The following is a 12,742-nucleotide window of genomic DNA, read 5'->3' on the forward strand; positions in this document are numbered from 1 at the left end:
GTATTTACAGTAAATAGTGTATGTCATTTAAGTGGGAGGCTTTTGAGTCAAATGTAAAAAATAAATGCTGCTTTTGCCTCTCCTGTGGCTTTAAAGTCTGGTTCAAAGTGTTAATCCATTAGCACTTAATTAGAGTCACCAGCTAGGCGCATTTATCCTGAGAAATCTAGCAGTTGCAGTGTTTGAAAAAAAACAACTCTTTTCATTGTTAATTATGATAAAAAGCATTATACCATTAAGTATTTTTGCATCCATTTCTGTTAAAAGAAACTTAAGCACAAAATGCAAGAGTGGTCCCATAGAAACATTTTTATTTGCTTTATGTAAGTTTTACCATTGACTGTGCAGGATTATCTTCCAATGGTGCTTCCCAAAGGTGAGAAGGAAAACATGTCTGCTATATATAAAGCTTAACTCACTGGAGGCACTAAGGCAAAGTTGGTAAAAAAGAGCCACCTTGCAACCATTGCTAATTCTTGACTGCAATCTCCTCCTTCACCATAGAAACACCTGAAAATGTTTCTTTCTAGACAAGTGTTTTGACAAATATAATTCTGCTTGCCATTTTCTTGAGTAAGTTTTTTCTTTGGTTGACTGAAGTATTGTCTGAAGTGGCACTTGAAACCACAATGTTTCAGGTTTAGAAACTGACCGTTTCTCTGACCTTGAATAATTATCTTAACTTGCTTAAGCTACCTTTTGCAAATTGTGCTGTATCATTCACTGTAAGGAATGTGTTACATAAAGCTGAAAGAGTCTGGTAACCATTTAGATGGTGGCCACATCTCGACATTGTTGCTTCATGACTTTGAACATCCATCTGATTACGCCTTTGACCATGTAGTTTTTCTTCATCAAACACCGTTGACTTTTAGTTGCAGGAAAACTGCAATTATCTCACAGTCACTTGAAGCGTTTTTGAGAAGACAGTGTGGTGCAGTGATTATTCTTTAAATCACAAGGCTTTGAGTTTACACCCATTTCATTGTAACCCTGAGAAAGTTACTTTTCATGGTAACCAAGGTAATCCCTGAATTAAATGTACACTGTTAATGGCTGTCAAACACATTATTACTTCATATAAGGCTGGTTTGCCATCTTTTTCTTGGCCTAGGTAAATATTGTGTTGATCCACAATTCTTTTAACTTTCACATATTTTATTGTTATTACACTTATTACTTTCCAACTCAATGTTTATTTATTTTATCGCCATGCAAAGGAGAAACATCTCCTTCTGAATGGATATAATTTAATAACTAAATATAATTCAAATAAATTTAAAATCATTGAAAATTATAGAAAGCCATAATTAAAAATTGTAACATATCCTAAACATCTAGGTTACCTGTGTAAAGACATTACTCAGATCTGCTTTATTCTGCTTTAAGGATTCATGTGTGTTTTTAATTTTGCCACATTCTGATTTGCATAATAATTCTGCTGCGGTGGGTTGGCACCCTGCCCAGGATTGGTTCCTGCCTTGTGCCCTGTGTTGGCTGGGTTTGGCTCCAGCAGACCCCCGTGACCCTGTATTTGGATTCAGCGGGTTAGAGAATGGATGGATGGATAATAATTCTGCTTGTGTCATCTTGACTTCAGGTGCTCCATATGTTTGATTAACTGCCTACCTTGTTTCTAATCTGACTGTGCCCCCATGTCTCCCATCTGCCAGTGTCATGAACATGAATCCGTCTTTTAATAACGTTAACAGAAAATACTTGATTAGTACAGAAAAAGCATTCCACTATTCTTATTTTTCGTGCTTTTCATATCATTAATTCTTTATTTCATTGCCACAATTCAACACATAGTTTATTATTTTCAGAGCAAGTATTTCACAAAAATGTTGCATGTGGGAACAATGTCATAAATGACCAAGTAAAATGCTTATGGTGCCTTTTATGAAATTAACTATTATGGGCAAAGAAACATTTCAAAGTCACACATTCAAGGAAGACACGTCTATTTTATACTGCAGCAATGTGTGGGAAATCACTTACCCAGTACTTTATTTTAATTTAAACTTAAAGTATATTCCCCAAGGTTTATCTCCCTGTAGACCAGAAATTGTGCCCTTTGATGTCTGTTGTCAGGCTTGAAGAGGAAAAGGATAATGGTGTTTTTATAGCTTTTTGGCTTGAGAGCCTGAAAAGCCATCCCTTGTCTAAATCATCTATCCACCTAATCCCAAACCTTACTAATTTCATTCAAAATTACGCTGCAATGTGCCTGTGCTAACAGCATTATGTGGCAGAAAGGAAAGCGAGAGTGCCAGTCCTCCATAGGGCACATGCAAACATACACACAGTCACTCATAAATGGAATTTGATCAAGTAATCAATCAACCTAATATAGAGATATTTGACATGTGGCTGTAAAGCCAAAGTATCAGGAGAAAAAAAAAACACCCAAACCCAGGGAGAACATAAAAGCTCTGTGGAAGAAATGAGTGGGCAAGGATTCGTATCCAGTGTTAAGGCAGCAACACCAACAAATCCTTCCATGTGCCATTGTCTAAAGCATCTGAATAAACCACTATGTTTCATCTGTGAAATTCATGTTCATTTTTCTTCTGGGTCCTTATTCTTTCCTTTTTAATTTACTTCCTTGTTTCAAATTTTACTGTGCAGTTTGCATATTGTATCCAATTGACGGTTAAAACTTTACATTTCAATTACCATAGCCTTTTTCCCATTTTTTTCTCTTTCTTATTTTTCACATTATTTGTAAACTTAACCCAAATTGCCTAGTATTGTATTGTGCTTCAGTTTGTTTGAAACAGCAACTCTCATTTATATCTTTTATTCATAAGTAGATCATTTCGCTTACTAATTTAAACATATTTGAAAAGTGACGGACACATTAACACCTGATTAAATCGAAGTTCAATGATAGTTTGAATCAAAACTTCTGACCCACAATGTATAAGGAAGTAATTACCTTGGAAGAAATGCAAAGATCACTCTGGGAATACTGCTGAATGCAGCATTTTATTCTGATGACGGCTGTATAGCTGAAGCATTGTGTTCCTTACCTTCTTTTCTGTTATGTTTTTTTCACCTTTGCAGTTGCATGCTGACGCAATAGCTTTTGTCTTAAAAAATGTCACCAGCTCAAATTCATGCTACATGAGCAAAAGGGAAAGGATGCATGTTTCTGTTGTGTTGCTTCTACTTTTATTAAAGAACATGTAACACATAATATAAATAACATACAGTATAAATGATGGAGGAAGCTTAAAATTGGAGATGTATATAGCAATATTGCCTCATGAACACATTTTCTGTCCTCCTTCATCATAATACAGGTAATACTGTACAAATAATGTAGTTGTAGGCGCAAAACAACACCACAGGGAAACTGGAAAAGAAAGCAGAGAAAAATATGGTGAGTAATTATTGCAAATCCCTGAAGAGTATGATAATTCTGTGTATGTATATTCTATTAGGAGTACAACTAAACTGCGGCTATGAAAAACATCATTTTAAAAAGTGGAGTTTTAGGAGTTTTTTAAAGTGATCACGTCGTTAGCCTGGCATAGCTCTCTATTGGTAACGTATTCTATATTTTTTGTGCATAACACCAAAAAGCTTTCTCACCACGTCCTTTATGTTTAGCTCTTGGAATAATAAGCAGACAATTTATAAAGATCTAAGGTCATGACTTGGAGTGTCGGGGGGTCAGGCACTCCAAAATATAGAAAGAGAGCAATATTATTTAAAGCCTTTTATACCATTAGTAGTGTTTTAATATTGATGCTTAAAACCAAAAATCTTCCTGATATAGTGTGTTCCTTTACCCAATAATATTATCTTTATTATATTCATTTTTAGCAAAGAGAAAGTAAGACCTGCTTTGTAACTTTAAGTGAAGTAATGCTAATATACAGTGATTCAAGGAAAGCCTATATGCAGAAAATCCTACAGGCCATTCTAAATTACCCATTTCCCAATCATTAGAAAATGACCAGGCTAAGTCTGTTTCCCATCCATATTACATCAGAATGACTTTTAATTCATCAATTTGCAAGCATTTTGTTCTAGAATTGGAGGCAGTAATCAACAGTTATCTTAACAATATGCTCCTATAATGAATAAATAGCAAGAATAATCATTCTTTAGAAATGGGAAATAATAGTTTAGGGTGATAAACACACTAAAGCTTACAGGGCATTAGTTATTCTTTTTAAGTGTTATGTATTGCATGCAGTTCAAATGCCTACAAGGGAGAGAAACTGATGGTATTACTACAAGAACAAACAGCTAAGAAGAAGGCTGCAGTTTAGTGTTTTAGCCCCTTACACTACTCTTCTCTCTTTTACTTTCTCTAACAACTTTTTTTATGCTTTGACTTGAATTTTTGATTAAGGGACCACGTCACAGCAATGCAGAATCATGAAAGTACAGCTGTGGCCAAAAGTTTTGAGAATGACACAAGTAATTGGTTTTCACAAAGTTTACTGTTTCAGTGTTTATAAATCTTTTTGTCAGATGTTTTTATGGTATACTGAAGTATAATTACAAGCATTTTATAAGTTTTAAAGGCTTTTATTGATAATTACATTAGGTTTATGCAAAGAATCAATATGTGCAGTGTTGGCCCTTCTTTTTCAAGACCTCTGCAATTCGCCCTGGCATGCTGTCAATCAACTTCTGGGCCAAATCCTGACTGATGGCAGCCCATTCTTGCATAATCAATGCTTATTTGGCAGAATTTGTGGGTTTTTGTTTGTCCACCCGCTTCTTGAGGATTGACCACAAGTTCTCAATGGGATTAAGGTCTGGGGAGTTTCCTGGCCATGAACCCAAAATTTCAATGTTTTGTTCCCCGAGCCACTTAGTTATCACTTTTGCCGTGCACCATCATACTGGAAAAGGCATTGTTCATCACCAAACTGTTCTTGGATAGTTGGGAGAAGTTGCTCTCAGAAGATGTTTTGGTACCATTCTTTACTCATGGCTGTTTTCTTAGACAAAATTGTGAGTGAGCCCACTCCCTTGGCTGAGAAGCAACCCCACACATGAATGGTCTCAGGATGCTTTACTGTTGGTATGACACAGGAATGATGGTAGCGCTCACCTTTTTTCTGGATGCCCCAAATAATCGGAAAGGGGATTCATCACAGAAAATGACTTTGCCCTTTACAGTCCTCAGCAGTCCAATCCCTGTACCTTTTGCAGAATATCAGTCTGTCCCTGATGTTTTTCTTGGAGAGAAGTGGCTTCTTTGCTGCCCATCTTGACACCAGGTCATCCTCCAAAAGTCTACTCCTTACTGTGCGTGCAGATGCACTCACACCTGCCTGCTGCCATTCCTGAGCAAACTCTGCAATGGTGGTGCCCCGATCCCGCAGCTGAATCAACTTTAGGAAATGGGCCTGGCACTTGCTGGACTTTCTTGGGTGCCCTGAAGCCTTCTTCACAAAAAATTGAATCTCTTTATTCTAACGCAATCAGCATGACAGAGTGATCTCCAGCCGTGTCCTCATCAACACTCTCACCTGTGCTCATGAGAAGATCACTGAAATGATGTTAGCAGGTCCTTTTGTGGCAGGGCTGAAATGCACTGGAAATGGGTTTTTTGGGATTAAGTTCATTTTCATGGCAAATTTGAGACTTTGCAATTAATTGCAATTCATCTGATCACTCTTCACTTCATTCTGGAGTTTATGCAAATTGCCATCATAAAAACTGAGGCAGGAAACTTTTTGAAAATTAATAATTGTGTCATTCTCAAAACATTTGGTCATGACTGTAGTAACCTTCATCAAACCAATTATTGCCCTCTCACACCATCAACCCTACTTGACAGCGTGCTGCTAGGATTTGTCTGCTGTGAGCTGTATAAAGAGTGAGCAAGAGTTTCTTTTACCAGCATCTCAGCATACTTTTTCTAACTGCATAACCATCAATAATAAATAGTGTATAAATGTTCCCTTATACTATTCCATATTTAATTCAAAAGCTATTTAACACTACAATTACTGATTGCACCACAAATCCTTCAATTGTGTACTTTTACTTGTATTCCATAAAATGAGGTGCGTGCTGTTGGTATAAAAATACTGTAGAATGCATTTGGATATTAAATGGCTAGAAAGTGTTTTTAAACTGTAAACAATTTACATTTTTTGATAAAAGGAATCTCATTTTAGGCTTCTGTATTACCGAGATAGTGTAGAATTGAAACAACTTAAACAGTGACAAAACTCCATTAGTGGATTTTGCCATTTTATTATGTTTTGCAAATTAGGATTGTGTTTGTATATACACATATGTCATGATCTGCCTTTCTAGACTCTTATTTGCTTACAGGATGCATTTTTGTTCACTTTTAATCATTATTTTTATATCGGTATGTTTGGTATCATGACAACAACTCTGCACTGGTTTCTGGATGCTATCAATTTGTGCTTATATATCATGGCTATGGACATTTTCTTTACTGTTACTATGCTCTCTGCCAGTCACAAGGCACACAGGTCACATTACATATTACGCCATCATGACCCACCAATAAAAGATGGTGGCACGCATGTTGTAGCATCCTTGTTTTGGATCACATTATTTGCTTTACATTACTCCTTAACAATTGGGGAAGCTGAAAGGTTCTTCCAAGAACAAATCAGTGTTAGAATTTCATTTTGTTTTTCTGACTTTGTTTATGCTTTATTTATTGGGTCTTGTTAATCATTTTTTTTTGTTGTTTCTCCAAATACTGAATTCCAGCCTCCCTTCTGACTCTTGGCATTATTAACTCCTGTTCCATGTCTAAAACGCAGCAGAATACTTGTTCTCTCAGATTGTGCCCTTAACAAAATGTTGCAAAAAATTTCAATTTACTGTTGCAGTATTACAGTAGTTAATATTGGCAATTGAACAACTCCCTACACATGCCTTGACCTAAGTTTATCAAGGGTATAACATTATTAGCTTTCAAATGTATAAAGTATTACAAAAAGGCACTCTCTTTCCATTCCCCATCTCTCTTGCTGTTAATTACTCAGGCATTTGTTCCTCCCACAAGTTAGTCTTCTCCTAGCTATGTCCAGAACCCTTCTCATAAAGCTTTTTCTTTAAATCTGTTCCTGGATTCACTTCTTGGCTAAGCCTGAAATCTTTTCCAAAGTCAAGATGACTGTGTTTGACTACAAACATATCAGGCTAATGCTCCATCTTTCAGTACCTAATGTTTTTACAACACTAAGCACTGTGTAGTCCTTGAAGGCTGGACATCATCTTACATTCTTCACACCATCTGTGTAGTTTAAATGTGCAATGTGGTCCCATTGATTACAGTCAAGGGACCATTTGCTACTGCTTATTCTGTCTCTTACTTTAAAATGGTCTCTGTTTACATGAATTGGTAATTTGCTGCCATCTAATGGTTCAAAGGTTCTGTGGCCTCTTACTGTTCCTTCATGGCTTCTCTCTGGTTAGAGTCAGCATATGCTTCATCATCTGCTTTCTAAATTTAGGGGGAATCGTCGTTGATTCCTCTTAAGGTGTTAGTCTCCCTTCATAGTATGATTTTTTAGTTCTTAAGAATCGTCAAACTCAGTTTCACTTTCATTTTCTTACTTCTTTGTTGTTTTGGTCTTGTTATTATTTTTGTTTTTTTATTACATCACCATTTTATTTCACTCAAACACCACCTTTTTGAGTGTATTGAGCTTCTCCATTTCTAGAAACAATGTTCTGTTCCTATCATTGCGAAAGGTTACAACATAAGATATCTTCACTGCAACCCTACTATATATAAATCCGTCCAGTGGTATTGCTGTTGCACAAGCTTGTGGGTGCTTTGTGAATCACATTGTAGTGCAGCGTTTCTCAACCTTTAAGTATTTGTGTCCCGAGTTTTATAACAGTTTTAATCGCACCCCCATAACGTTTTTTGAAAGGAGCCCACTAATACCAATTTGTTCTTTTTAAATTAATGATATATCATAAATGCATATTTATTATACCTACTTATCTTTTATCGACATTTATCTAACTCTGTATTTATTTTTCTAGTATCAGAATGTAGTTTAAGTTTATTTGTTTTGGTTTCAATAGATGTATTTTTCATACTTTCGATTCTTGTTTACTTTTTTTCACATCTTCGCGCCCCCCTTTTTGTTACTTGTTACGCCCCACAGATTGACAACCACTGTTGTAGTATTAGCTAGAGATAAAAACGTTCCAGGAAGTTAGGACTTTTTCCTTCATAATGTCTTAAGACTTTTGAGTTTCACATTAGGCATTGGCATCATTTTTTTTTTAGCTTTTTGTCTTTGATTTTTCTTTCTCATTAATTTCCTGGTCCTTACCCTTTTATTCCTGCCATTGTTCTTCTTGGCTCAACACTTCCTAGCTCAAGTACACCTGAAGATTTCACTTATGTGACGCTGCAACTGACAAAAGTTATTTCACCTATCAGCATGTACAGGTGCTTTGTCATGCCTTGAAAGCTTGCATATTGTAATCTTTTTAGTTAGCCAATAAAAGGTGTCATTTTGCTTGACTTCTTGCTACATTCATAATGGCTAACACGGTACAACACCCAAGTACTAAGGTTTCCAGTAGAACTTTTTATTGCCTGTTTCTACCTTGGTGGTATTCATGCCTGTAAGCAATTTTCAAGGTTGACTCCCTCTGTTGTAATTTAATTCCACTGAATTTATTCTTACTATACACACATCCACTTATGAGCCTACTGCACTATATATATTCATTACAAATACAGTATAGTATAACATGAAAAAAGTAATATAGAACTATCCAATAACATAATGTTAAAACCATAAAGAAATACCTTGCATTATTTACTGTATACAGTATATTTTTTAAAATTCAAATTCCAAGATTCCCAGATTAATGGCATTCTGACAAAGATCATAAGCAAATGATTATAGTTCCATTTGGACAGAAGAAGTAGGATCATCATATGTAATGATTCACCTGCTAAAGGGCAGACCAACTGCCACCTTGAACATTAGGAATGGAATAAAAATGGAATAGACTTAGTAATAATAGCAAAGGAAGAACATCTGCTACAATTAAGGAGAAATTTAAAGGAGCAATACTAAACAATCTCAACAGCTACTCTAACGAGAGTATGCTAGGTACAATGAGTTTTCAGCTGTAGAATAATTTATGCTACCAGTAGTATAAAGTAATGAGTTACATTTACATTTGTTACTGTACTTGAGCAGATTGTGTAGAGGATTGTAGATTTTAGTTTTTTTTTAATACACTTACCCTTTAAAAAGTTTCTTTTTTAGTAACAATTCAAGGTGGATTGTTCCAATATACAGTACATTTGTTTGGTTATGTTAAGAATCCAAAGTTGACAATGGTCAAATAAAATAATACTGACCATAAACATTTAAGGGGTTGTAGGTCATGACAGTGTGAAATGTTTTAGTAAATAAAGCTATCTCCAGAAGAGTAAGTGGATGCATCTCAGTATATAAAAGGTCAGTTTATGGACCAAGAATTAAGTGTGCACTATAAAAGCTCCAATCTTAAATGTAGAGTGCAGTAACTATGTTTATGAGGTCCTTGTACATTGGAGGACGTAGTGGAAAGATCTTGGTATAGTGGCAGCAGTGGCAGTTCTTTTTATAAAATAGAGACTGCATATCTGAAGAACTATTCAGTCTTACTGATATAAAAGAAAGCACTTTATACTGTGTCAGCTCTGTTTCCAAAATCTGTGGAGTCATCTGCATTCAGGGATGTTCCCTCAAACTTATGAAAACACATTAAAGTTAGATGATTTTTTTAGATTATCAGGGTGTTTTAAAAAATGTAGCATAAATGCCAAGAATAATACTTGATGGCTTTGAAAGGTAACATTCAGATAGCTATATATTGTTGCAACTAAAGCAGTGCACAGTTGTCCAAAAAGATAAGCTATGATAACAGGTAGCGTCATTTTAAAAAAGATGTTTCAGTGAATAATGAGTCAGGTCAGGTGCATTTAGCTCATAATTTCCTAAATGTGAATACATTTTTATTAATGTATGTTGGTAAGTGTGGCATTTCTGTAGAAGAATATATGCGCTTGAAGAGTTTTTGGCTGCACCTTTTCAGCCATGCAGTCATTTCCCTGTCTGCAGCACAACATGCCACACAGATAAATATGATGGTAAGTGCGCCTTGTCTGTCATGCTCGTGTGGCTTCTAAGTACTGGTGTAGGGCTGCTGGCAACAGCTACAGTATGTTCTCTGATAAGCAACTTTATATTGATGCCACACTGAGAAAATATACAATACCTGTACATTGTATGTGCTTCAGATCCACATTGATCAATCATTGTCTGAAAAAAATTCTGCTCCACTTGCATACATTTTTTGTTTTCATGTGTTTGAGGTAGTGCGGCACAACCACGACAATTTAAGCTTTTAAATGTTGTTTCTATATTGTAGTGCTGTGCAGATTGTATTTACTTCATGTTAACATGACAAAAAAAGTATTTTAGTCATTTGGATGTCAATTCTATTGCATCTTATTTGTAAAACTGTAAGCTTTTCTCATATCTCAACTGAGTGTTTTCTGTCTCAAATCACAGCTTGTAAATGGTAAAGACAGATTATATTGGTAACTGATATTTAGGGATAATTCTGATTACTTGCTTGAAATGTATTTGCTAGGAGTGTACATAAAACTTACAGTATAAAATTTAATTGTCATATACCTATATATTACACTGTTTCTATCTGCTAAATGTATGTATGAGTATAAATGTCATTAATGTACTGTACCTTTTGTTAAATAAAAACTTTTGTATTGCTGTGTGCTGTATAGCCTGCTTTTGGTTTCTGAAGTACAGTATTGGTATGTACTAATTTAAGGTTATTTCTTTTCCCTAATGTAACAAAATTTTCCCTAATGTAACAAAATGTAACTTTCGTTTGAGAAAAATTTTCAGGGCTTCCTTTTTACCTTTACTATGTCATATACTTTTTCTTTTTTATATTTTGGACACGTAATAATACTTTTTAAGTAGAATTTTTAGCACTCTTTACTCCTCTGTAGGAAACCAATGAATTTTGTATGTATTGTGTACTGTGTTAATGAAACAGTACAGTATAGAACAGCCACCTGACCTGTGATTTTGAAATCACCTAGAAATATCAGAGGCCTTATTTATAAATCTTGCGTACGCACACAAAGAGGCTAGAAATGTGCGTAAGCAACTTCCCATTCAAACATTGTGGAAATTTGACAGAGGATTGATTGTGTGTATATTTATGCAACATTTCGGAGAAATTGGGAAATGATGACACTGTTGATCAAGTAGAGAAATGCAATCAAACCTAATAATTCAAATCACCAACTATTATTACAATGTGCAATGATATGACAAACATATTACACCTCAAAAGTGATGCATATGATGTACAGACTATATTTCAATTCCCTTTTAAGAGGACCAATGCTTTGTCAGTTTATATCATCTTCTTGTTGTCACTTATCAGGGAAATGGCTGACAGGCCAGGAAGATCTGAGCCAAGCTTCACTCAGGACGATTTTCGAAGTGCATTCACGTACTCACATTTACAAGTTGATTGTGATTTATAAAGAGTAAATTGCTTAAAATATGCGTACTATGGCAGGTTTTATAAATCTGATTTCTTTGTTGGGGTACATATTTTCTTCTTTTTTAGACCCCTAGGTATTGTTTGAAGGGTTGAACTATATTACATTAACTATATTACATTAAATAATTTTTTCACATATACTGTATATTTTATATAGTTCCTTATCACAAAATGTTGTAAAAAGCAGTACAAACAATTACAATAAACCATTATATGGTGACATTTATAGAATGTGCTATCAACAAGCAAATGCATCAAGGTTCTAATATTATACAAATAGTCATTATTTTGTATAGTGACTTTCACAGTATAGCAATATCTGGCTGACATACAGTAGATGATGTTCTTGCAATACACATTTAGAATGTGAACTTGTTATTCTGTATGTGGGTGAGGTTAGCAGCCCTTTTTTATAAATTTTACTTCAATATACAGTACAGTATATTATAACACAAATTGACTTTGCTGTTATTGCCAATATATGCTGGTGTCATCATATATATTATATTTTGAAGCAATGCACATCTGAACGTCACCACAATCTGTGAGCATTGTGTATGTCTTAATTCTACTCTTATTAAAATTACTGGTATACTTAATAATTATATATCAATGTTTTATAGCCTCATATGGATTTATCATAGTTACTTACTCATTATTACTCTTGCCTAATTTAATTTGTTTTTCTTTTCTTGTAACTATCTCTGTGACATCTTGTAAAGCACTATGAGCTGCATTCTCCATATGAAAAAGTGATATATACATATAAATGTTGTTGTTATTGTTCACTGTTTTCTCTCCCTATAAATTATTTGTGCATTCAACTTGAAGTAGCACAGTTGCACATTCCTTTTTGTGTTTTTATGATTACATTTTCATTCTAGAAAGCTTCTTCGCCTATATTAATTTGGTAGTTTTACCTTTTGTTTTTGTTTCCATCAAATCCAACATACTGTTTACTTTTTGCAGTGCAGAGTTGCAGATATTCTGGTGGCAACAGGCATAACACAGGAGCTAACCTTGGACAAGAGATAGTCCACTATGTGCCAAACTCTTACCTGTATATACCAACACTAGTTACATAGTTAGCCTGTCTTGGCTCTCTAGATGGATAGAGGGAGAGGTCTCTAATCTGAATAAAATAGTG

General features: G+C 34.9%; 1 protein-coding gene across 5 annotated transcripts in view; it reads left to right on the top strand.

Moving 5' to 3' along the window:
* Positions 1-12,742, top strand: part of slc4a4a (solute carrier family 4 member 4a) — a 279,906-nt gene that overhangs the window by 160,347 nt on the left and 106,817 nt on the right. The gene's annotated exons all lie outside the window — the stretch shown is intronic.

Source organism: Polypterus senegalus, chromosome 7, assembly GCF_016835505.1.
Source record: "Polypterus senegalus isolate Bchr_013 chromosome 7, ASM1683550v1, whole genome shotgun sequence".
Taxonomy (NCBI): Eukaryota; Metazoa; Chordata; class Cladistia; order Polypteriformes; family Polypteridae; genus Polypterus; species Polypterus senegalus.